Source organism: Tupaia chinensis, unplaced genomic scaffold, assembly GCF_000334495.1.
Source record: "Tupaia chinensis unplaced genomic scaffold, TupChi_1.0 Scaffold000346_1, whole genome shotgun sequence".
Classification (NCBI taxonomy): Eukaryota; Metazoa; Chordata; class Mammalia; order Scandentia; family Tupaiidae; genus Tupaia; species Tupaia belangeri.
In genome coordinates this window covers 4806237-4829834 of record NW_006159840.1, presented here as the reverse complement: position 1 = coordinate 4829834, position 23598 = coordinate 4806237, and the positions used below count along the sequence as shown (strand labels likewise).

The 23598-nt window shown below is 37.9% G+C and overlaps 1 long non-coding RNA gene across 1 annotated transcript in view; it reads right to left on the bottom strand.

Moving 5' to 3' along the window:
* Positions 1 to 925: 925 nt before the first annotated feature.
* Positions 926 to 23598, bottom strand: part of LOC102471988 (uncharacterized) — a 43175-nt gene continuing 20502 nt past the window's right edge. The window contains exons 2-3 of the long non-coding RNA XR_003549992.1: positions 15816 to 16002; positions 926 to 1149 (exon numbers count right to left, since the gene is read on the bottom strand). This is a non-coding gene — a long non-coding RNA (uncharacterized LOC102471988). The remainder of the gene's footprint in view (positions 1150 to 15815; positions 16003 to 23598) is intronic.

Sequence of the window (23598 nt, the reverse complement as noted above, 5' to 3'; positions counted from 1 at the left end):
TAAGCACACCACCATAGTGTGCAAAAGTGTCAAAAGCAAAGCCATTTCAGGGAGAGAGAGGCATTCTGGGGATCTCTTGCTCAAAAACATTTCAGTTAATGCACTTTTCTTTTATACTGTTTGATAGTCTGATTTTGATTTAGGAACAGAAGCACAAGTTCTTGGTTTTACTTAGTTTTGAATTTGATCTCTCCCACTGGCGCCCGAAAGCAAAAACCCCACCAAAAAAAAAAAAAAAAAAGAAAAGAAAAGAAAAAGAAAAGAGAATCATTCATATTATATGTTTTGTAGCATTATTTCATCTGTCAAGTCTTCCAACTGCACATAAACTTAGAGATATTCTAGAATGAAGTTTGTTATATCTTAACAACATTCATGTTCTAATAAAATTATTTAGAAAGATTTTTCTTATTCTTTTTCTTTTTTTGAGAGATTTTCACTGTAGGGTGCATGCGCTCGCCAGACAGACAGAGAGAGACGTAAAGACAGAAAGCGAGAAATCACCCCCCAGGGGGGATGGTCACACCGCAATCCCTTCTCCTCCATTCTCCTCTCGGGATCTTGGGCACACACGCACACGCGCCCAGTGTGAGTTTTAAGCCACCGGGTCCGGGACACGAACCGCGGTCGACTACGTGGGAGTCCAGCGACATAGCCATTACACTAACTGCTGGTTCCCTCTTTTTCTTTTTTTATTTAGCTCTTCTGTATGGGCTGAGTTCTTATCGAAGCAAAAGAATTGAATACCTTTTCATAAAGAAACTTAGTTCCTGAGAAGGAAGTTCCCCACACTTCTGCACAGTTTAGAATGCCCTTGAAGGGGAGAAAAGGTGCTATCTTTGTCCGTCACTAAGTTCTTGGCTGAGACAAAGAACTACAAAATACAGACTGATGTGTCAAACCACAGTGAAAGCTTTACCTAATACAGGAGACTTTGGAAACAAAGAATGGCAGATCAGGGGATTGTGTACTTGTGGACAGTTATGGGAAATACGACTGAAGGACAAAGTGGATGATCTAATGGAGAAATATTTGATGGGAGAGGAACAGCAAGGCCTGTTGCTTCATTGTAATCACGATGTGTTTTCTTCTGTTGTAATGTTGTCTCTTTTCTCAGAGTCTAGGGCACATGAGAGAATTCTGTATGGCCTGTGAGGGAGAACAGAGAAAGGAGATCAGAGAATGACCTTTCTGCTTATGCAGCTTTCCCAATTTTCTTCAGCTTAAAATACATTGCCCAGGTGCCATCTTTGAGGTAGCACTTCCTGTACCTCATCACCTCACTCTCAGAAATTCCTTTTCTTTTATTTACTTTCTTTTGCTTTCAGACAGGATCTTGCCCCCTATGGTCCTCCTGTCTGGCTCCCATCTAGGACAAGGCGGTCCTCCTGCCTGGCTCCCACCTAGGACCATGCGGTCCTCCTGCATTGGCTCCCAGCTAGGATCAGGTAGTCCTCCTGCATCCACTCCCAGCTAGGATCAGGTGGTCCTCCTGTGTCCACTCCCAGCTAGGACCGGGTGGTCCTCCTGTGTCCACTCCCAGCTAGGATCGGGTGGTCCTCCTGTGTCTACTCCCAGCTAGGACCAGGTGGCGCCCAGGACCGGGTGGCCCTCCTGTGTCCACTCCCAGCTAGGATCGGGTGGTCCTCCTGTGTCTACTCCCAGCTAGGACCAGGTGGTCCTCCGCCTGGCTCTCAGCTAGTACTGGGTGGTCCTCCTGCCTGGCTCCCAACTAGGACCGGGTGGTCCTCCTGCCTGGCTCCCAGCTGGGACCGGGTGGTCCTCCTGCCTGGCTCCCAGCTGGGACCGGGTGGTCCTCCTGCCTGGCTCCCAGCTAGGACCACAGGCACGTGCTGTCGCACTTGGCTTTTCTTTTGAACTGGGTCTCGCTATCTTGCTCAGGCCAGCCTCGAGCTTGGTGTCCTCCTGCTCCAGCCTAGTGAGTCACTGGGGTTACAGGTAGAGCACCAAGCCAGCCCTCAGGCTAGACAGATGGTGGAACAGGCAGTCTCGGCTATGGAGTGCAGAGTCTTAGCAGCACATGCCACCATGGCTGGCCCAGGACAATAATTTTACTGAATCGTGGTAAGGCCCTCAGCCCCGTGACAGTCTCATTTCTTCTTGATACAACCTCAGGAAAGATGTGGGTTAAATAATCAGTGTCATCTGGAAGGTGCCATAACTGTAGCATCTTCTCCTTTGTGGATTTTCTGATATTTTAATCATAGCCATTAAAACAGTTACTATTTACTAATATTATATGATAGGAGATATTATAAGTTACATGATATGACACACTGTATAACAGACATTGCCCTTAATATTCTATACAGAAAAACTAATTTGAACCTCACAATACCCATACAAGTAGCTTACAGATAAAGAGACTAAGGCAGAGTAATACAACACAGATGAAGCAACACAGACACAGTGTATGGCTAAAGAGAAAAAAATGGCAAGTCAGGCATTTGAACCGAGACCAGTGATCCGAGAGCCAGCATACAGTCATTTACCATTATTCTCTGTCTTCTCATAAGCTATCTTTCACATTGTTTAGGAATACCTTTTTGTTGTTGTTGTTGTTTTGTTTGTTTGTTTTGGAGAGGTTTATGCTAGAGGGCACGTGTGCTTACCGGAAAGACAGAGACAGACAGAGAGACAGAAAGCGAGAAATCACCCCCCGGGGGGGGATATCCGGCCACATCGCAATCCCTTCTCCTCCATGTTTCTCTCGGGATCTTGGGCATGCACACACATGCGCCCGACGTGAGTTTAAGCCACTGGGTCCGTGACTTGAACTGCGGTCGACTATGTGGGAGTCCAGCGACATAGTCATTACGCTAACAGCTGGTCCCAGGAATACTTTGTTCTATAATGAACTACCTTATTCTAGGTCTCATCATTTTCAGGGTGAGATGACTTTTACATCTGGAAAGTTACACTTAGAGTCAACAACGCACACTGGTCATGATCTCCATGGGCCGGGGGATTACACTGGGCTGCTCTTGAAGATGACATTTGCTCTTTAATAGTTTATTTTAACTTGAGTACTTCTTAACAGCCCTGTTTACAAGTACAGTCTTGTTCTGAGGCAGGTAGGCGGTCAACATATGAATTTTGGGAAGGACACAATTTAGTCTGTAACAGAAGGAGAGCTTAAGCTTTCAGTCTTTTACTGAGCAATAGTAAAAGTTATAAATGCTTTTAATCAAGTTAACTATATTCTCTTCTATTCTTATCTTGATGAGAATTTTTATCAGGAATGGCTGTATGATTGTTTTTTTTTCCTAGAGAGAGTTTTGCTATAGAGCGGATATGCTTGCCAGAAAAACAAAAGGAAAGAAAGTGAGAAATCACCCTTCAGGGGGCATGGCCACGTTGTACTCCTTTTTCCTCCATTCTCCTCTTGGGATCTTGGTCTTGCACACACACGCACCTGGCATGAATTTAAGCTGCTGGGTCTGGGACTCAAACCACAGTTGACTATGTGGCAGCGATGTAACTATTACACCATCTGCTGGTCCCAGTGATGACTGTATGATTCTGTAAAGTACCTTGTACTGCATTTGTCATAATAGTCTAATGATTTTTTCCTTAATAATTTATTAATATGGTGAGCTAGGCAGAATTAAAATAGGTTCCTCAAATTTCCCACAACCCTCTTCTCCTCAGTAATTATGTACATCCCCACAAAAGTTCTGGGTGCTATGAATATAATGGATTTTATCCCCATGATTCGATTATTTCAAATGGTAGACCTTAAGACAGACAGATTATTACATAAACTTGTTAAAAGCCAAGTGTTTCTTTCAGCTGGTTGCAGAAGTGGAAATCACAGAGTTGAGGCATGTGAAGAATTTGACGTTCTTGCTTCCTGGAACACAGAGATACACGTATCCTTTAGAAGCAGACTACAGACTCCCACACAGACTGACAGCCAGAATAGAAGGGAGACCCCAGACCTACAACTCCATGAAGCTAAATTGTGCCAGCAAAACAGTGACTCAGGTAAAACACCATACTCTGTGAAGCTGACCCACCGGGAGGGTTTCAAGTTTGTGTCCAGAGACCTCCCTGAGTACACCAGCACGTGTGTGGCCATGATCCAGGTCTGGCTCAAACTGGGAGTGAATTGCAGTGTCAAAACCTTATTGGCTCTGCTTTCTCTTTACCTTTATCACGTGGAAGGGAAAAAAAAAGAAGAGAATGAGCATGGAAATGAACCTTTCCCCTAGAACCTCCAGATAAGAACTCAATCCACCCGATGCTTCTATTCATCATCCTGTGCTGTCCTGAGTCGGCACATCCCACTGGCTCTGGCCTTCAGAACATGCACTAATACATGGGTGCTGCTTCCAATGGCTAATCTGTCATCATTTTTTATGTAACATTAGAAGACTAATTATATGTTTAATTAAATTGGTTGATTTTGGAATGTTAAATAAATCTTGCATTCTGGGATTAAACCCTACTTGGTCAATATATCTTATTTTTTCTAAATAGTGTATGAATCAATTCACTAAAATTTTACTTGACATTTTACACCTGTATTTCTGAGACACGTTAGTCCACACAGCTTTTCTTGTAATATTTTCACCCTAGTTTGTATATTATGGCAATGTTGGCAGCACAGAGGAGTTGGAAACAGTTCATTCTCCTCCATTTGCTTAAATAATTTACATAGAATTGGTATTATTTCTTCCTTATATATTTGATAGAATTTACTTCTGAGGGCATCTGTGCCTGTAAGTTTCCTTTCAAAAAGAATCTGAAGTATGATTTCAGTTTCCTTCACAGATATACACTTATTAAATAATGTGTTTCTTTTGGATGAGCTTTGGTAATGTATGCACTTAAAGGAATTTGTTCATTTCATCAAAAATTTTCAAATTCATTGGCAGAAAGATAGTCTTGATATTTTATTATCTTTTGCTATTTTAAGAATCTCTGTTGATATTTCCTATGGTATATCTGATGTTGGCAATTTGTACCTTTTTTTTCCTCCTGACCACTCTGGCTAGAGGTTTATCGATTTTATTGATTTTCTCAAAGAACCAGCTTTAGGTTCCATAGATTTTGTCTATTGTTTTTCCATTTCCTGTTTCATTTATCATTGCTCTTATCTTTATTATTTTTTTCCTCTGTATTATATTTAATCTGTTCTTTTCCCTCATTTGCAATGCTGGAAGTTAAGGTTATTGATTTGGTGTATTTCTTTATATATAATATGGATACTTATTTTCATAAATTTTAGCATAAGCCATGCTTTAATAAAATGTCACAAGTGTTTATGTAGTATTTTTGTACTTTTATTTAATTCAAAATGCTTTTTAATTACTTTTTATTTAATTTTTGATCATATGTCATTTACAAGTGCTTTTTTAAGTTTCCAAATATTTGATGATTTTCCAGAGATCTTTCTGTTATAAACTGCACATTTAATTTCACTGCTCTCAGAGAAAATACTCTGTATCATTTGAATGCTTTTAAATTATTTTATGGCCAAGAATATTATCTATCTTGGAAAACAAGGACTTGAAAAAAGTGCTTATTCTAGTGTTTAGGGGTGGAGTCAATGATCAACTACTAGATTGATGGTATTGTTTAAATAGGAAATTTAGGGGGGAAATGGAGAGGTAAAACACTTGTGGGACACAGATAAGGTTTATTATCTGTTGATGAGGATATGTATAGTGGTCTCAACTGGGCTGGACTGAGGCGTGTATCATGCTGGGTAAAGTCTCTTCACAATCTAAAGGATGTATAGAAATTTAATGTATGAATAATATATTTTTAAATTAAGTAAAAAAGAAAACCCTCCCAAATTATACATTCTTTCTGATTTGCTGTGTTTTATTGATTATTGATAGATGTATTGGAGCCTCTAAATAAAATTGTCAATTTAAACAAGTGCTTGCAATTTTTCTTTATTAATATATTTTGAAGATGCAGAGTATCAAGTGCTTTAGAAGCTAAGGTGTTTGGGGTTGTTATATCCTCCTAGTGAACTGGCTTCTTTCTTATGAAATGCCCTTCTCCATAATCAGTAATATTCTGTTCTTTTGAAAATGTAATTATATTTATTATTTTTATCCTTTAATTCAGCAGAGAGAAACAGAGAGGGAGAGAGAAAGAGAGGAAAAGAGAGAAGCTGCCATGTTTAGGACACAAATCATGGCCAGCCCTGTGGGGGTCTAGCACCGCCCTCTCGCTGGTCCCACATTGTTCCTTTTTTTTTTTTTTTTGAGAGGTTTTCGCTATAGGGCGCGAGTGCTCGCCTGAAAGACAGAGAGAGACAGAGAGATAGAAAGCGAGAGATCACCCCCCATGGGGGATGGCCACGCTGCTATCCCTTCTCCTCTATTCACCTCTCTGGATCTTGGGCATGCACGCACACGCGCCTGGCATGAGTTTAAGCCACCGAGTCCTGGACACGAACCACAGTCGACTACATGGGAGTCCAGCGACATAGCCATTATGCTAACTGCTGGTCCCCCTAACATTCTGCTCTTAAATCTACTTTTCTGATGTTAGTGATAGCTTTCAAAGCTTCATTTTCACTAGTAATACTGTTTACACAGTGTTTATTTTTCCACCTTTTATTTATTTATTTTTTTAAGTGTCAGAGGACTCATGCTCTCTTAAGAAAGAGAGCAAAAGTGAGAAGGAAAAAGCATGCCCAATGAGGAATTATCATGCTGTCACACCCCCTCTCTTCCACTTCTCCATCCTGTCAAGATTTAGGGCACACCTACGTGTGCCTGCACATTTTCAGGTCATCGGGGCCATGACTTAAACTGCAAAATTAGCCACATGGGATTCGGTTTGCTTAACCACCAGACCGTGATGTTTGCCTTCCACCTTTTACTTCTAATTTACTCGCAACCTTATTGTTAAAGTATGCCTCCTATAGTCAAAATGTGGTTGCTGTCTTGCTTTTTGTGTCCAGTCTTATACTCTCAGCCTTTACTGGGGCATTTAGAGCTTTTGCATTTAATGCCATTATTGATAAGGTTAGGTTTATCTCTATCATTATGCTATTTGTTTTCTCTTAGTCACAGTTGTTCATTTCATTTTGTTATTATACTTTTGATATCAACACATTTTTTTTTTTTAATTTGCTCTAGAACGTGTGCTCTTAAGCGTGAGAGAGAAAGTGAGAAATCATTCTCTTGGGGGATAGACACACTGCAATCCCTTCTCCATAATGCTCTCATTTGGACATGCGTGCACACGGGACCAGCATGATTTTCAGTCTGCTGGGTCCAAGACTCAAATCGCACATTCCACCATTTGGGATCCAGCCATGTTAATATCCCCACCACCTGCTGGCCCCCAAGTGGCTATTTTTTTTTTCAGTATATATTAAAGAACTTTTTAAATATTTATTTATTTTTATTTACAGCGAATTGTAGCACATCTTTTTTTTTTTTTTTTTGAGAGATTTTCGCTATAGGGCGCGTGCGCTCGCCAGACAGAGAGAGACATAGAGACAGAAAGTGAGAAATCACCCCCCAGGGGGGATGGTCATGCCACAATCCCTTCTCCTCCATTCTCCTCTCGGGATCCTGGGCACACACGCACACGTGCCCAGCGTGAGTTTTAAGCCACTGGGTCCAGGACGCGAACCGCGGTCAACTACATGGGACTCCAGCAACATAGCCATTATGCTAACTGCTGGTTCCCATGTAGCACATCTTTTTAAAAATTTAATTGTTGTTTGTATTTACAACATATGATGTGGGTTCTCAAAGCACAAATGCATTGCACGTCAAGCAAGTCAAAGCTGCCACATGGCTAGTTTTATGACTCCATGTTATTCCTTTGTTAGCTTGTTAACTATAGCTCTTTGGCTTTATTTAATGGAAGTTTTAAAGATTAATACACAATATAAATGAATAGCATTGTACTTTGAATGGCATTTTACCAATCCCATATAATACATGAACTTTAACGTAATACACGTTACTTCTCTTCCTCAGCTTTTGTGATATTTTTCTCATATATTTTAAGTCTATATATGCAGTAAACCTATATATACACTTATATCTTTACTTAAACTGTCAGTTATTTTTTAAATGATTTAAAAGATAAGACATTTTTTATTGTTCTCCAGGTAGTTGCTCTTTCTGATGCCCCTGGCAACTGTGTAAACCTGTACTTCTGACTGCTATCATTTTAATTCTGCCCGAAGGACTGTCTAGCATTTCTTGTATTGTGGTTCTGCCAGTGATGAACTGTCTCACCTTCTGTATGTTTGGAAAAACATCTTCACTTTCATTCTTGAACATTATTTTTGAGGGTAATGTAATTTTACATGGACAACATTTCTGTCAGTGTTTAAAAATGTAGTTCCCCTGTCTTCCCACTTGCATAATTTCTTTGATTAAGAAATCTGATGTCATTTTTAGCTTAATTATGCTATATTCCTCTGTATGTAATATGTCTTTTTTTCTCTAGCTGCTTTAAAGATGCAACTTTTTAAAGCAGTGATGTGAGCATTTTCCATATGTGCTTTAGTGTTGTATTCATCATATTCTTCTGTACTTTGCCTTTATTTAGCTTCTTGGAACTGTGAGTTTATACTTTCATCAAACTTTAAAATGTGTTCCACCATTTATTCTTAGAATAATTTTTCTTTCCCTCTTTTCCTTTGTAGATTTTAAAAAAGAAAAAAAAAAAACTTATATATTCTGTGCTAAGTTGTACCACAGCTCACTGATACTTTGTACAGTTTTTTTTTTTTTTCCCTCCACTCTGCTGTTTATCCCAACTATTGTATTTTTCCCTTCACATGGTGTAGTTTTTACTGTGGAACAGTTCAGTTTTGATCTTTGTTATATCCGCCATGTCTCTACCTAAGTTTTCAAATGTATGAAATACAGTTCTAAAAACTGCTCTTTTGGGATTTTGCTTATAAGATTGCTTAGTGTGATCAGAGTGAAGTATAGCCTAGGGCTAATCATACCTCTCCATTATCCCAAGACCTTAGTTCTCTGCTCATGTCCATCATTAATGGATTTTCATGACTGGTGGGAGCAGGCACCTTTCCAGCCCTGGATAAGACTGGATACTCTTTCATCTCTTCCACTGAGATTTTCTTTTCATAGTTCTTGAGAAATTTTCTCACATGTATCTGCTGACTAGAACTTTCTTAATACTCCCAGCAGATGCACTGAAGATTATGAGAGTTCTCTGTTAGGAGAGCATTTTCCTATTTTGAAAACTCTAGACTTCATCTCTCTACCCTGGTTCTCTCTCCTCCATGTAGGAGCCCACTGGGCTCTGTCTTCCTCTCTCTGTATCAGGCTACAGAAATTCTCTGAAAACAGCAGCAGTTTTCGAGCTTTCTCTCTTATAGCTTTAAATAATGTAATTGGCTACATAGTATACACGGCCCATTGGAAGACGGAAATTGAGAAAGAGCTTCAAGTGAATTTCTTCTGCCATATCCATATTAATTTCATCCCAGGTTGATAACCACCCAAATATGTTTGAGGAGAGAGCAGTGAGAGTGGCCATGTAGATTTCAGTTGAAGTACTTTTAGTAGAAAAGATTTGAATCCTAGCTCTTTCACCAGATCCCTTATTATACCATTTTAATTCCAAGTGGCCCAGAGAAAATGCTGAATTCCCCATATCACACCTTCAAAATCCTAAATTTATACAGCAGATGGGAAAGCAAAACTCCTTCATCAGTCCCACCTGTGTTTTGTTTACAAAGGAGCTATATTTATGACCAAGGAAGCATTTCTTAGGGGTTTAACAGAGATGTTCTAAGTGAATTCCCAGGAAATGAAAGTAAAGTAAGAACAGCATGAAACAGATGTCTGGCCATTCAAAACCATTCTGCCTTAATTGTTAGCAGAGAGAGGGAAAGGTTGTTGTGTTTTAGATTCTTTTATAATGGCTATCAAATCTCACTGTTCCTCAAATGATGTCTCAAAGAAATGCATAGAGACAATCAACATTTATTCCATATTTGATATTTAACTGAGGAAAGAACTTCTATTTGGAGCAGTTCAAGTCAAATTGAGAACCATGATTTTGCCCAGTTTTCTAGATATAATTTAGATATATTAAGAAAGGAAAATAAATATTGCCTCTAACTAAATGGAAAGAAAATATTAAACTTCCCTGGTTGTAAGAATTGCAAATCATGGAAAGATTATCCATGCTGGTGGTGCAATTGCTTTTCCTGGAGAGAACTTTCAAAATAGACTATAGTCACCCAAGTACTCTGAATAATCAAGGTACAGGTGCAGACACACCTGTGAAGAGTAAATACAGGATCCTAAAGAGAGTGTCCTTAATGGGGCAGCAGTTGGTCTGTGAAGTCAGATTGAACTTTCCTACCATTATTAGTGACTTTTTAACAAAAAAAAATCTATTTGAATAATTCAAGAACCTCCTTTAAGTCTGCAACTAATCAACAAAGGAGAAGTTGAATGACTAAGCCAACTTTTGATTACAGACAAGGAAGAAAATAAGGCACAACCAGCCTCTCAGAAAGTATAATTTACAGTAGAAAGACCACTTGCTGTACCAGAAAGACCTTGATAACTGCCCATGCAGGTATATTTTCAACAAAACAAGACAAGTCACAGGTGACGATCTATGGAAGGATGACTCAATGTTGTCACTTAAAATGTAGCAGTTGTTTACCACATTTAAAAAAAAAAAATCCATGGTTAGAATAAGGGGCAGTTTGAATGTTCAATGAAACAGTATGCACTTTCACTTTGGGGGAAGAACATTTATTATATAATGCAAAGGAAACCTCTAGTGATCCAGAAGAGCTGCCAGTTTTCCCTGAAGGAAGGTAATTAACCAAAACAGTATTTCTAATGTTGCCGCAGGCTTTAACTAACTTAGAAAGTGGAATAAAAACTTTGGCTTGCTGTAAGAACAGAGAAGGAGACTGTCTGTGGGTGGATTTAATGGCATTGAGTACCCTCTGCACTGAGAATCATCAGTGAGAGATGACATGCCTGAAGAGTCAGCTTACGACAGCCAGAACAAGCTACACCGGTCTGGGGAATGCTGAGCTTCCCCAGAGACCAATGTTTCATGTTGAAGTGCACCAGGTGGTTTGGCATGGAAGGCGTATTCAAGAGAAAAACAATTCTCACAGTATGAGATAATTAACTGAGACAAACTATCTTTCTTTTTTTTTTCCAAATGTGTGCAATTTGAATTCAACTGGTTTGAAACTAAATTTTCACACTGCTTTCTATTGGTTTTTGAAGTTCATTTATTTTTTGCATGAGTGAAGGAAACAGAGAGAGAGAATCTCTGACAGGGTCATGACTCTCAGATCTGCCCCCCAGCTTCAGCAGCTCTGGATTGTGGGATAGACTGCACCTATGGACTCAGGGAGGCCACTAGTTCTAGACCCAGAATCTTCTCATGTGTATCAGCCTCACAGAGGGATGCATTTTACCACTGCACCATCATCTGACCCTTGAAAGTTATCAGTGTCAGTACAATCATAAAATTGGGATTTGTCTTATTCTCGGGGATGAAGAGAAAAGAATAGAGAAAGGTAGCAAGAGAACAAATAGAGAGGCAGGACATTAGTGGGAAACAGATAGGGCTTGTTACCTGTTGATGATGACGTGTATAGTATTCTCAACTGGATTAGTCTGAGAAGTATTTCATGATGGGTAAAGTCTTTTTACAAGCAAAATGAGAAATAGTGACTGACTGTTTAAAAAAATAATTGGAATAATAAAAATAATGATTGGGAAAAACAATGAAAAGATATTGAATGATGAAGTGGGGAGATTAATGTCTCTGTATTGACTGACATGCATGACATGCAATGTAATACACTGTAAAGTTATATGCAATCCAATGAAATATAAACAAGATTATGATGATAATAAAAAAAATAATTAATTTAAAAAATTGGGATTTATGGATATGAAAAAAACACAGACACCATTTATTTAAAATACTTCATTTTGGGACCAGCAGTTGTTGTAATGGCTGTCGCTGGACTCCCATGTAGTCAACCATGGTTTGAGTCCTGAACCTGGTGGCTTAAACTCACACTAGGCACGTGTGCGTGTGTGCCCAAGATCCCGAGAGGAGAATGCTGGAGAAGAAATTGCAGCATGGCCATCCCTTTTGGGGGGTGATTTCTCACTTTGTGTCTCTCTGTCTTTCTAGCTAGTGCATGAGCCCTGTAGCAAAAGCCAAAAACAAAAACAAAAAAACTTAATTTTATGGGTGGAGAATCAGCACTGAAAGACTGGTAACCCATCACAGTAAGCACACATATTAGATAGAAAAAGAGCATTTTGGCCACTGAACCACATCCACCTCCAGGATAAGTAAAGGGGAGAAAAGTGGAGATGGGCAAATTCATTACAGCTGACCTACTTCTACTTGGATAATTTGGAATCCTAGCTCTTTGTGCAAACTCATAATCTCATCCCTTCCCATCCCAACTGCCAGCAACTGCGGGGAGGGTCTCTTAGTTCCTTCTACCAAACCTGTGATGTCTTCTGAGACTTGCCTGAAGCTACATACTTATGTTCTGGTGAAATTCTAAAATAAGTTTCAGTAAACATTTTTCTGACAAGGGCCTGATAGGAGAGATTTAATGTACTGTGTACCAAGGAATCTCTGCCATAACTGTTGATATTTGACTCTGCTACAGCAACAGAAGCAGAGCCTCAAACCGTACCTGAACACGAGTGTGGCCGTGCCTCAGCTGAATCGTTTTAGATGCTGACATTTGAACTCCATATTAGTTTCATGTGTAATAAATTATTATCTTGATTTTTTAATCACTTAAAGGTTGTAAAAGTATACTCAGTTTGTGGGCTGTACAAGCATTTAGTGAGGTCAGAACTTGGACCAGGGAATGTAGTTTGCTGACCCAGAGGTGCTGTCCCGGCCTCCCTTGGAAGGATTTTCATATTCTGCAAATGGAATGACAAATTTCGCCCAAAACACCCATGTTGCTTTTCTTCCAAAGGGGCAGGTCCAAAAGAGTCTTCTGGGACACCCAAACAACTGCTTCCAAAATTCAGGTTCATTCGCAAGTGGGAGCCAGGAGCAAAAAGAAAGCACATTGACGAGGGCGACCTTGTCTCTTCCATGCCAAGGTGGGGAGGAGGCAGTTTAGAACTACACCTGTGAGAACTGGGAGTGAATGGAGTATGAAACTTCTGCATTTAAAACAGACGCAGATGTGCAGGCAGAGCAACGTGTGTACTGAGGCTGAGGCTGGAACTTGGAGAGACGATCGGGAAACAGTGGAATTGACACAAACTGCAGTTATCCCTCAAGAGAAAAAAATACATTTACACGCAATTAAAAGGAGGAGGATAAGTAGTGCAACCTCTTCGTATTTCAGAGCCCTGACTCTTCTCTAGTTAGGAATTTTATGATTCACCGTATGAGTGATCAGGGTGGGAGGGCAGGGGCTGGCAGGTGGCACAAATGCTGGCTTCAATTTCCTCGATTCAATTTCTTCTTAACGTGAAGGTTTCTGAAGTGCTGCACAATCTAATAGGACTTTTAAACATCTTCGGTTTCGTCAGAAAATGTTCTTCTTTTCTCCTTTTTAACTAGATGACAGGGACCAATTAAATTAATGAGCCTCACAAAAGTATTTCCCTTGGCAAATGGCAGGCTGTAGTAATGTTTGCACAGTGTGGTTTTGGAGCCGTAAGCCTCTGTGTTAAATGTCTATGCTCACAAGATACCTCCATGTGCGATTGGCATCTGCCACGTTTTATGTAAGTGTGAACTCACACACACTCACACACGAGCTCATACACACACTACAAATAATCAGATTTACTTTGCTGCTGCTTCATGCAGCTTAGATATATACAGGGAATGTGAGTTATAAAATTATGAGAAACATAAGCAGTCTTTTTATGTGACGCACACCATTTAGTCAAATTAGTTAATAGTGACAAGTGAAATTTTGCAAATGATCATAAAATCTGAAGAATACTAGAGAAACGTTCATTCACCTTGTTTGAATATCTTAATATTTTGATAATGATCTAATTAAATGGTTATTATTGTCTCCCTAATATTATTTAAACATACTATAGATAGAGAATTAATATGTATATTAGAATAAATAGCAAAGGCTCAATGACCTGGAGAAAAAAGGTAACAAATATGACCCATTTAATTATTTTCAAAAAAGCGCAATATTCTCACTATACATAAGCCAGTATCTACATTACAAATATATCCCATTTAATAGTTTTCAAAAAAGCACGGTATTCTCACTACACATATGCCAATATCTACACTGCACATATCTAGAGGACTGGTCAACTGTGTTCACTTTGCCTAAGCTCTTTAACAATATTATTTAATTGTAGAATTTTCTTAAGCTATGCTACAATGTATTTAAATGTTAATGTAACTTGGAAAAAAATGATCAACGTAGGGGCGCCTAGGTAGTGTGGTGGTTGGGTGCTGGACTTACACATGGCCCATCATGGTTCGGGTCCTGGATTTGGTGAATTGAAAGTCACTCTGGGGCATATGCATGAGCACCCCAAATCCCAGGAGAATGGAGGATAGGGGATTGCAGCATGGCCGTCCCACCCTGGGGTGGGGGGGGATTCTTACTTTCTCTCTCTCTAGCTCCCTGTTCCTCTCTTTACTTAGCACATGTACCCTGTGGCATAAACTTAAAAAAAAAGAAAAAGAAAGAAAGAAAGAACAAAATGAGAACTCAATGTATAGTCCTTTGATTTGTTTCAATATATTCAGTTCTTACCAGATTATAACTTCTGAAAACAGTATATTTTATGTTAGTAATGTATGACCTTAGATAGATTTTATACAATTAAAGAAAGCTTTGTCATAATAAAGTTTTATATATATATATAATATTTTAAAAGTTATTGGTTTCTTTAAATATCATTATTACATTAGTTGAAAAAGGTTACAAGTAAGTAAAATTAAGGTTTTTTGAAAATTTTTACTCTGAGTCTGAATTTGTGAATGTATTGCTGTGAAAGCCAATATTTCAGTATCTTTTTAGCTTTTTTATTTGCTATAAAAACAGATTAACTGGATATGTGCATAGAAGACAATTTCAGAATCTTAGTGAAATTCCAAGTTTAACATGGGATATACATTATCAAATTATGTTGTGTTTTTACTAAATACATGGGCTATATTCCCAACACAAAAACTTTCTAGGCTTCATGGTTATAACACAATCTACCCGATTTCCTTCTCAGTATTGCAGGGTGCAGTTCCATTTAGAAATGTTTTTAGACTAAGGAAAATTTTCTGTCACCTAAAGGGAAAGTAAGAATCGCTTCATAAGCTGTTGTCAAGCATACATGAGAGACTTTATTCATATTGTTACTTGAAATATGTGAACCAAGTATGTCTGCCATTTGCACATTCAGCCTACCATGCTCTGGAACAAATTTATTAAAGCCAAAAAAGTAAGTGATTCTCTTCTGGTTGTTGGTGCACTTCTCAGAACATGAATGGTTTTGAGATAAATCAGAGAAGACCAATGATGATAAATACATCGAGGTTGTTGTAACTCAAAATAAATGCATTAGAGCTCTTCTTTTAACCCGTAAGTAATAAGATGGTCCAGAATTAACCTTTCCTCACTACAATTAGAAACTGGGAAAAATGATAGAGACAGATTTCTCAGACATTAGCCAATAGGCTATTCTGACTGTGGCCCTTGAGGGAAGGGAAGCAAATGACCTAAATTCCACCATTGCTTAGACTCTTTCAAGAAGTAATTTCACAGAGAAGCAGAAGGAGAGGAGCCCACAAACAGAGTTTGGCAATCTCACCGTTATGAGGACAAAACAGACTTGAGGAGGCTGAAGAGTCCAGAATTTCTGGGGCACATTTCTGAGAGGAAGAAGTTACACGGAGGTGTTATCCAGAAATCTGTATGGTGGCCCAACTGGCTCCTTGGCTGGACATCAATCTTACATATGTAGGATGAAGCCCCTCAGAGCCAGTCATGAACAACTTCTGAGGGGCAGAAACATTGCCAAGAAGAAAAACAAATCTCAGAGTTCATATTGGGATGGCAACTGTGAGCGTTCTATCTTGATTTGAAAATGTACATAAAAAGCAAGCTACTGCTTTACAATCTAAAGGGTGTATACTGATTAAATGTATAAAATTTTTAAAAAGTAAAAAAGTGCAAGCTACCAATAACATACAAAATAGACTTGAAGGAAAACAACAAAGACATTTGTATCAGATATTAAAGCAATAGTTAAGTGCTTTATTGATGCAATTATATATAAATGGACCGATACAAGAGAAAACCTAGAAATAGGTCATGCTCTTGATTTTTTGTGAAATTTTCCAGAATATTCATACACTCACCAATAAGGGAGAGAGAGAGAGAGCGAAAATGAGCACCCCCTCATGGAGGATGATCACGCCACAATCTCTTTTCTTCCATTTCTCCCTTCTTTGGAGACCTTGAGCACATCTGCACATGTACTTGGCATGCCGGCTAAGCTGAGTCTGAGATCTAAACCACACAGTTGGCTGTGTGGGATCACCATGCCACTGAACGGCCCAATACTCTTGCATTTGGACAAACTTTTTGTGACTAAAGTGAAGTATGAAAGGTTTAACTTTTCCATACCTTATCAAGAAAATTTATACAGCCACATGGAGAAAACAGACTTTAATTTCTACCTCACACCATACATCAAGTTACGAATGATTGTACATCTAACTGTAAAAAGTAAAGCATTAAAGCTCCTAAACTGTTCTTCTAAAATGGTTCTGTAAATAGTCAAGGCAGAATAGTCAAACATTTCTCAAAAAGAGTATAAATACCCCCCTTACACAGAAGAACAAAAGTGGACAATGTAGACTATAATAAAATTAAAAGCAATTGTTCACCAGAAGACACCCTTAGGAGACAGATAAGACACAAACTACTAAAAGATTTGCAATACACGTATTCAACAAAGGATCTGTGCCCAGAGCAGATCAAAGGCTCCAGTCACGGAGTAAGAAAGTCACAGGTAATCCAAGAGGAAAAAACAAAGTGCAAAATAGTTAAACAGGCCCTTGATACAAAATAATACCAAATGGCCAATATGAGTTGGTTTTATTAATCACTAGAATAATAAAAATTCAGAGTACATGGATAACAGCAATAACAAAAAAAACAAACAAACAAAAAAACAGAATTGCTAACAAAAAAGTAATACCAGGACCAGCCTATAGTGTAATGATTACGTCACTGGACTCCAACATCGTCGACTATGGCTCATGTGCTGGTCCCAGCAGCTTGAAATTCACACTGGGCATTTGTGTGTGTGTGTGTGTGTGTGCCCCAAATCCCTAGAGGGGAATAGAGGAGAAGGGATCGAGGCATGGCCATCTCCTCTGGGGGCTGATTTCTGACTTTCTGTCTCTCTGTCTCTCCAGTCAGCACATGTGCCCTATAATAAAAATTCTCGAAAAAAAAAAAAAACAGAAAGCAATAATTCTCTTGGATATGAAACAGCTGGGACCCTCATACTATAATTGCTTTAGATAACTGGCAATATCTGCTAAAGTGAACATTGACTTACCTTATTACCATCAATTACACTTCTGTAGAATACGCCCAACAGAATTAATATCTACAACATATTCACTATGTTCACAGATATTCAAATCATAACAAAAAAGTGAAAATGTCCATCAACCATAGAATGTGTAATAAGTTTGATGTGGTCAGTTGCGCAAAAATAATAAATTGAAGTTTGGGTTCTGATATTTAACAATCCTCCAAACTGGGCCATTTAATTAAACTCTCCAAGAATCAATCCCATATCTACAAAGTAGTCACCATGTCTGTTCGGCTGGATCGTTGGTATTTATAGGAACTGATACACGTAAGGTATCAGGAAAGCAGGTATCACCCCCAACACATGCAGCCACATTTCTCATTGTATATATTAGATGGGAGTCATCTTGTAGAAGAAATCACGGTTTGGAACCAGCAGTTAGCATGATGGATATGTCGCTGAACTCTCATTTAGCTGACCACGGTTCAAGTCCCGGACGCAGTGGCTTAAACTCACACTGGGTGCGTGTGTGTGTGCCCAAAATCCTGAGAGGAGAATGGAGGAGAAAGGATTGAGGCATGGCCATCCCCCCTTGGGGGTGATTTCTCGCTTTCTATCTCTCCATCTCTGTCTGTCTTTCTGACGAGAGCTCGTGTCCTATAGCAAAAAACCTCTCCAAAAGAAAAAAAAAAAGAAAAAGAAAGAGATCATGGTTTGTATTAAATTCAGACTTTTAGACTCTCTTCTGTTCATTCGTACATGCTGTTTGTGTTTGTTTTCTTTATGCTTCTCCCTTGCTAGATCATCCACACTTTTCAAACCTTCTGCTCAGTTTTTTTCTGCAGAGCTATTCTGCCATTTAATATCCTTTCTTCTGTACAGATATAACACTGAATTTCAATTGCAGCACCTACTTCCTTATTCTTGAACATTTTATTAATAACATTGATGCTGGTGAGTAGGAGGGGAAGATGTTAGATTAACATTTCATAAGATTGAAATCTATTCTTCTCTTCAAAATGTGCATCATAAAAGGCATTGAGAGAAGAAGATTCTCCACATGAGCCTCCCACTCCTCCTCCTTAAGTGTTGCTCATGTTAATTTGTTAATAATAGCAGTGTCTAGAGAAACCTGTTAGCACTTTAAGGGCTTAGTGGAAGAGTCTCACTTGTGACTAGAAAAAATGGACTGCAAAGATGACACTGACATCTTGCCAGAAAATCCTATAATTTAAAATGAATCTTATAAAGTAAGAATTATTTTTCAAAGTACACATATACATATCCATTTGACTAATTTTTAAAATAGTTTGATTGCGTATATTTAAAAAAACTGGATTTGGCAAAATTGCTGCTGTATTGCACATTTTCCACTACAGGACCACATGCTAAGCTCCAGTTTTATGAAACAGCCCCCAGATAGAAACATCAAAGAATTGGGGTGATGGAGCCAGCAGGTGGTATGGTGGCTAAGGTGCTGGACTCCCAGGTGGCCAATGGTGGCTTAGATCATGGACCTGTTGACTTCATTTCTCACTTTTCATTTCTCTCTCTCTCTCTCTGTGTCTCTCACAGATCACATTTAAAAAAACAATAATAATAATAACAACAACAAATATAATTAAATAAGTATGATAATTCCCCCAGAATAATAGAATTGTGGTGAGGCAAGAGACTGATATCAGATCACAACTTTCTCTTTTTTGTACATTTAATTACTGTACATCTTTACAGCATACAAAATGAATTTTCACACCATGTACGCTGCGTAGTAGTCCAGTTGAAGTTATTACCATATACATTATCATCAGCAGATAATTTTCCATTTCCGTGTGTGTTAAGTATATTGATGTGCTTGATTGAGCCAATATACAGTGTGTTCTGAATGGGAAATCTCATTTTGTATGCTGTAATGATGTACAGTGAATGAATGTTAGTAAATAAATTTAAATTAAAAATATATATATACTTTGCTTCTTTTTTCCCTATCCCCTCCCTCCCATCCATTCCCCATCGCCCACCCTCCTCCCGCACTGTCTCTAGAGCCACAGTTGCTCTCCCTGCTTTTATACCTTTCAATCTTTCCATTTCTGCCATAGAGTGCAGACATCTGGTATATATTAACTGGGGCTATACAATACCTCTCTTTCATAGTCTTCCTGCTTTGCTTAGCACTAAATCTTCCATACTGGTCCACTTTCCATCAAATACCAGGGTCTCATTGTGTTTTATTGTTGAGTAGTATTCCATAGTGTATATTCACCAAATGTTTTGTTTGTTTGTTTGTTTGTTTTGTTTTGTTTTGTTTTTTAATTCATTCATCTGTTCTTGGACACTTGAGTTGATTACAAAGCTATGATAACCAAAACAGCATGGTCCTGGCACAGAAACGGGCATGTAAACTAGTGTAACAGAATAAAAGACCCAGAAATAAACCCCAAAACATAAAGCCAGTTAATTCTTGACAAAGGGCACCAGACATTCCAGTGAGGATAAGACAATCTCTTCAGCAAATGATGCTGGAAAAACTGGATATCCACCTGCAGAATAATAAAACTTGACCTTTATATTTCACCATTAACAATAATAAAACTCAAAATGGATCAAAGATCTAAACATAAAACTTCAAATTATGAAACCACTGGTGAAAAGCATAGGAGAAACTCTTGGAGACATGAGAGTAGACAAACACTTCTTAATAAAAAACCCCAAAGCTCAGGCAATAATCTCAAAAACAGACAAGTGGGATTACACAGGGTTAAAAAGCTCTGCAGAGCAAAAGAAACAATAACTAGAATGAAGCTACAGCCCTCAGAATGAAAGAAAGCGATAACGCTCAGAATGGAAGAATGTATTTACAACTCTGCCTCAGCTAAGGGACTAGTAACCCACAGAAAGAAAGATCAGTCCAATTAAAATATGAGCAAATGAACTGACAGCTCTCCATGGGACACATACAGTCAAAAAGCATAGAAAAATGCTCAACATCCTTTATTTTAAGGAAGAGGCAAATCAAAATAACAAAGAGATACCACCTAACCCCCATCAGAATGGCTAAAATGAAAATAGTAAAGAATGATAAGTGCTGACAAGACTATGGTAAAAAGAAAACTCTTACACTATTGGTGGGAATGTGATTTAGTATAGCCACTATGGAGAACAATATGGATGCTCCTCAAAATTCTACAAACAGAAATATCATATGATCTAGCAATTCCACTCCTGGGTATCTATCTACCCAAAAGGTAAGAAGAACATTTGTGCATCCATGTTCATTGCAACATTATTCACAATTGCTAAGGCATAGGAACTATTTTTTTTTAATAATTTTTAAAACATTTTCCTTCAGAAGTTTTGCTCAAGTATAATTGTCAAATACATAATGGCACACATTTAAGTGGTAATTATTGAGTTTTGACATACAGTTGCAAAGCTAATGAATTAAGATTCCAAACATCCTCATCACCCTCCCAAGATCTCCTCTTGTCCCTTTATCATCTCATCCAACTACAGCTTCATGCCTCATGCTCAGTAAATCACTACTCTGTTAATATCTGGTAAAGCGAGTATTCGCTTACCTTATTACCTATCAATTCCACTTTTTTATATCTATCCAACAGAATAAGTGTACATGTTCACTATGGTCTTAGCAACACAAGTCAAAATGACAAAAAAAACTTGAAATAAATTTCTTTCACTACAGATTGATTTGCATTTTCTAATAGATTTACATAAAGGTAATAATACTGTATATAAAGGTTTTGGTCTGGATTCTTTCACTCAGTTTATTTATTTGTACTTCATTTATGAGTACATAAATGAAATATGAATCAATAATTCATATTTTGTGTTGCTGAGTATTTATCTCATTGTGTGGTGTCTCAGTGCATTTCCTGCAGCTATACCAGAATACCTGAAACTGAATAGCTTATAAATAATAGAAGTTGATTTGACTCACGCTTCTGTAGACCGGGGAATCAAGGGCATGGTGCTTGCATGTGGCAAGGGCCAGACAGGTATAAAGGGGGCTGAACTTCTGTGATACTCCTATGAAAACAGACTAACTTTTATTCATGGGGGCTAATCCCTTATTAATGGGGGCCAATCCCATATTCATAGGTGTTAATCCCTTGTTATTTAATCACCTCTTGAAGGTCTCACCTTTTAATACCATCACAATGGCAATTCAATTTTAGCATGATTTTTAGTAATAATAATCAAATAACAGCATGGGGATATATGAAAAATTGGTCAACTCTTCTGCCATTTATGGACACTTGGGTTGTTTTTATCTTTTGGATATTATTAACAAAAACACTATGAATATTTTCTTGTGCAAGTCTTCTTACGAATGTATGTTTTTAGGACTTTTCAGTAAAAATTAGGAGTTGAATTCAGTTTTTGTGAAAGGTATATGACTAACTTTCCAAGTAATCATTAAACTTTTTCCACAGTGACTATATTATTTATATTTTTATCAACAATATTTGAAGGTGCTAATTGCTCTACATTTTTTACCAACACTTGGTATAGTCATTCTTTTACTTTCATCATTCTAGTGGGCATGTAATAATACAGTATTATTTTAATTTGCATTTATCTAAAGACCAAATATGTTCTGAACCTTTTCATGTGCTCATATACTATTCATATTTTTTTTACAAAGTGTCAGTTCAAATTATTACCCTTTTTTCTTTGTTATTGGCTAGCTATACTTTTTCCCAATGAATGTAATTCTATTAATAAATATAAATACATCTCCAAGTGGTAGGATAATGTATCCTAGAATCAGAAGTCAATGGACTACAAACATTTCTTCTCAGTGTCATATTGAATAATTTCTGAGATTGTTAAATTTTATAATAAAATATTTTAGGTTATTTTATAGCAGAATGACTTTTGGCTTATGTTTTATTATTTTTGTCTTTTAGCTTAAATCTTACTCTCTTTTCTGGCTCACCTTAAATCTCTTTTCTCTTTTATAATCTTTAGCTACAAGTCCTTTTTTGGATTTACATATTTTATAAATTTAAAAGTACCCTCAGTTTACTGTTTTTTAAGACAAACATTTTTATTTTGAAACAATTATAGATTTATAAAAATGTTGCAAAGATAATGAAGAGAATTTCCGTACTCCTTCCATATAGTCCCCTCTAATGTTGTCAATTTGTTACTCTTTAAAACTAAAAATCCCATTGCATATAGGTATCACATTTCCTATATTCTTCTGGTATGTAGTAGTTTCTCAATATTTTCCCTTTCATGATGTTCACAGTCTTGAAGCGTCTTCACCAGATATTTTGTAAAAGTTCCATCAGTTTGGATTCATCTGGTGTTCTCTTAATTACACTGAGTTTATGGGTTTCGGGGAACAATGCCACAGAAGCCTTCTATCATATACTCTTAGGGGCACATAATATTAGCATTAAGTTATCACTGCTGATGCGGTTAACCTTGAACACTGAAAGTAACTAAGTGTTAAGCTCGATTTCTCATCTATAAAGTTTTTAATGTCTCCTTTTACTTCCTCTACTTTTTGGAAGTGAATCACTACATCCACCCCATTCATACATTCGTTACTGATTTATATTGCCAAAGAGTGCATGCATTCATCAAAAAGAGAGGATGGGAGAGAAAGAGATAGTACCCCAAAATGGCATGGTCATGTGACAATACCTTTTTCTTCATTTCTCCTTCCTGTTGGGATTGTGTGTACACACGCACACACACAAAGTGACTGGCATGTTTTTTCAACCTGTGAAGAAGCTAGATTCAAACTGGCTCCTAATGCACAGAGTTTAACCACTGTGTACCTAGCCAGCCCATCTAGTTCAGTGTTTTGCCCTTTTAAAAATAAGCTACATAAGCACCCAAAAGTTCTTAGAAAACATGTACTATTAAAAAACTACACATGGATTTCAAAACTTTTCTTCACCAAAATAATCTTGTACTGACTTGTTCTAACATGTCTGAACAGAACCTATTTTGAGGCATTAAGAAGGCTAAGCCATTATTCTGGAAAGAGCCCCATCATAACAGCAGG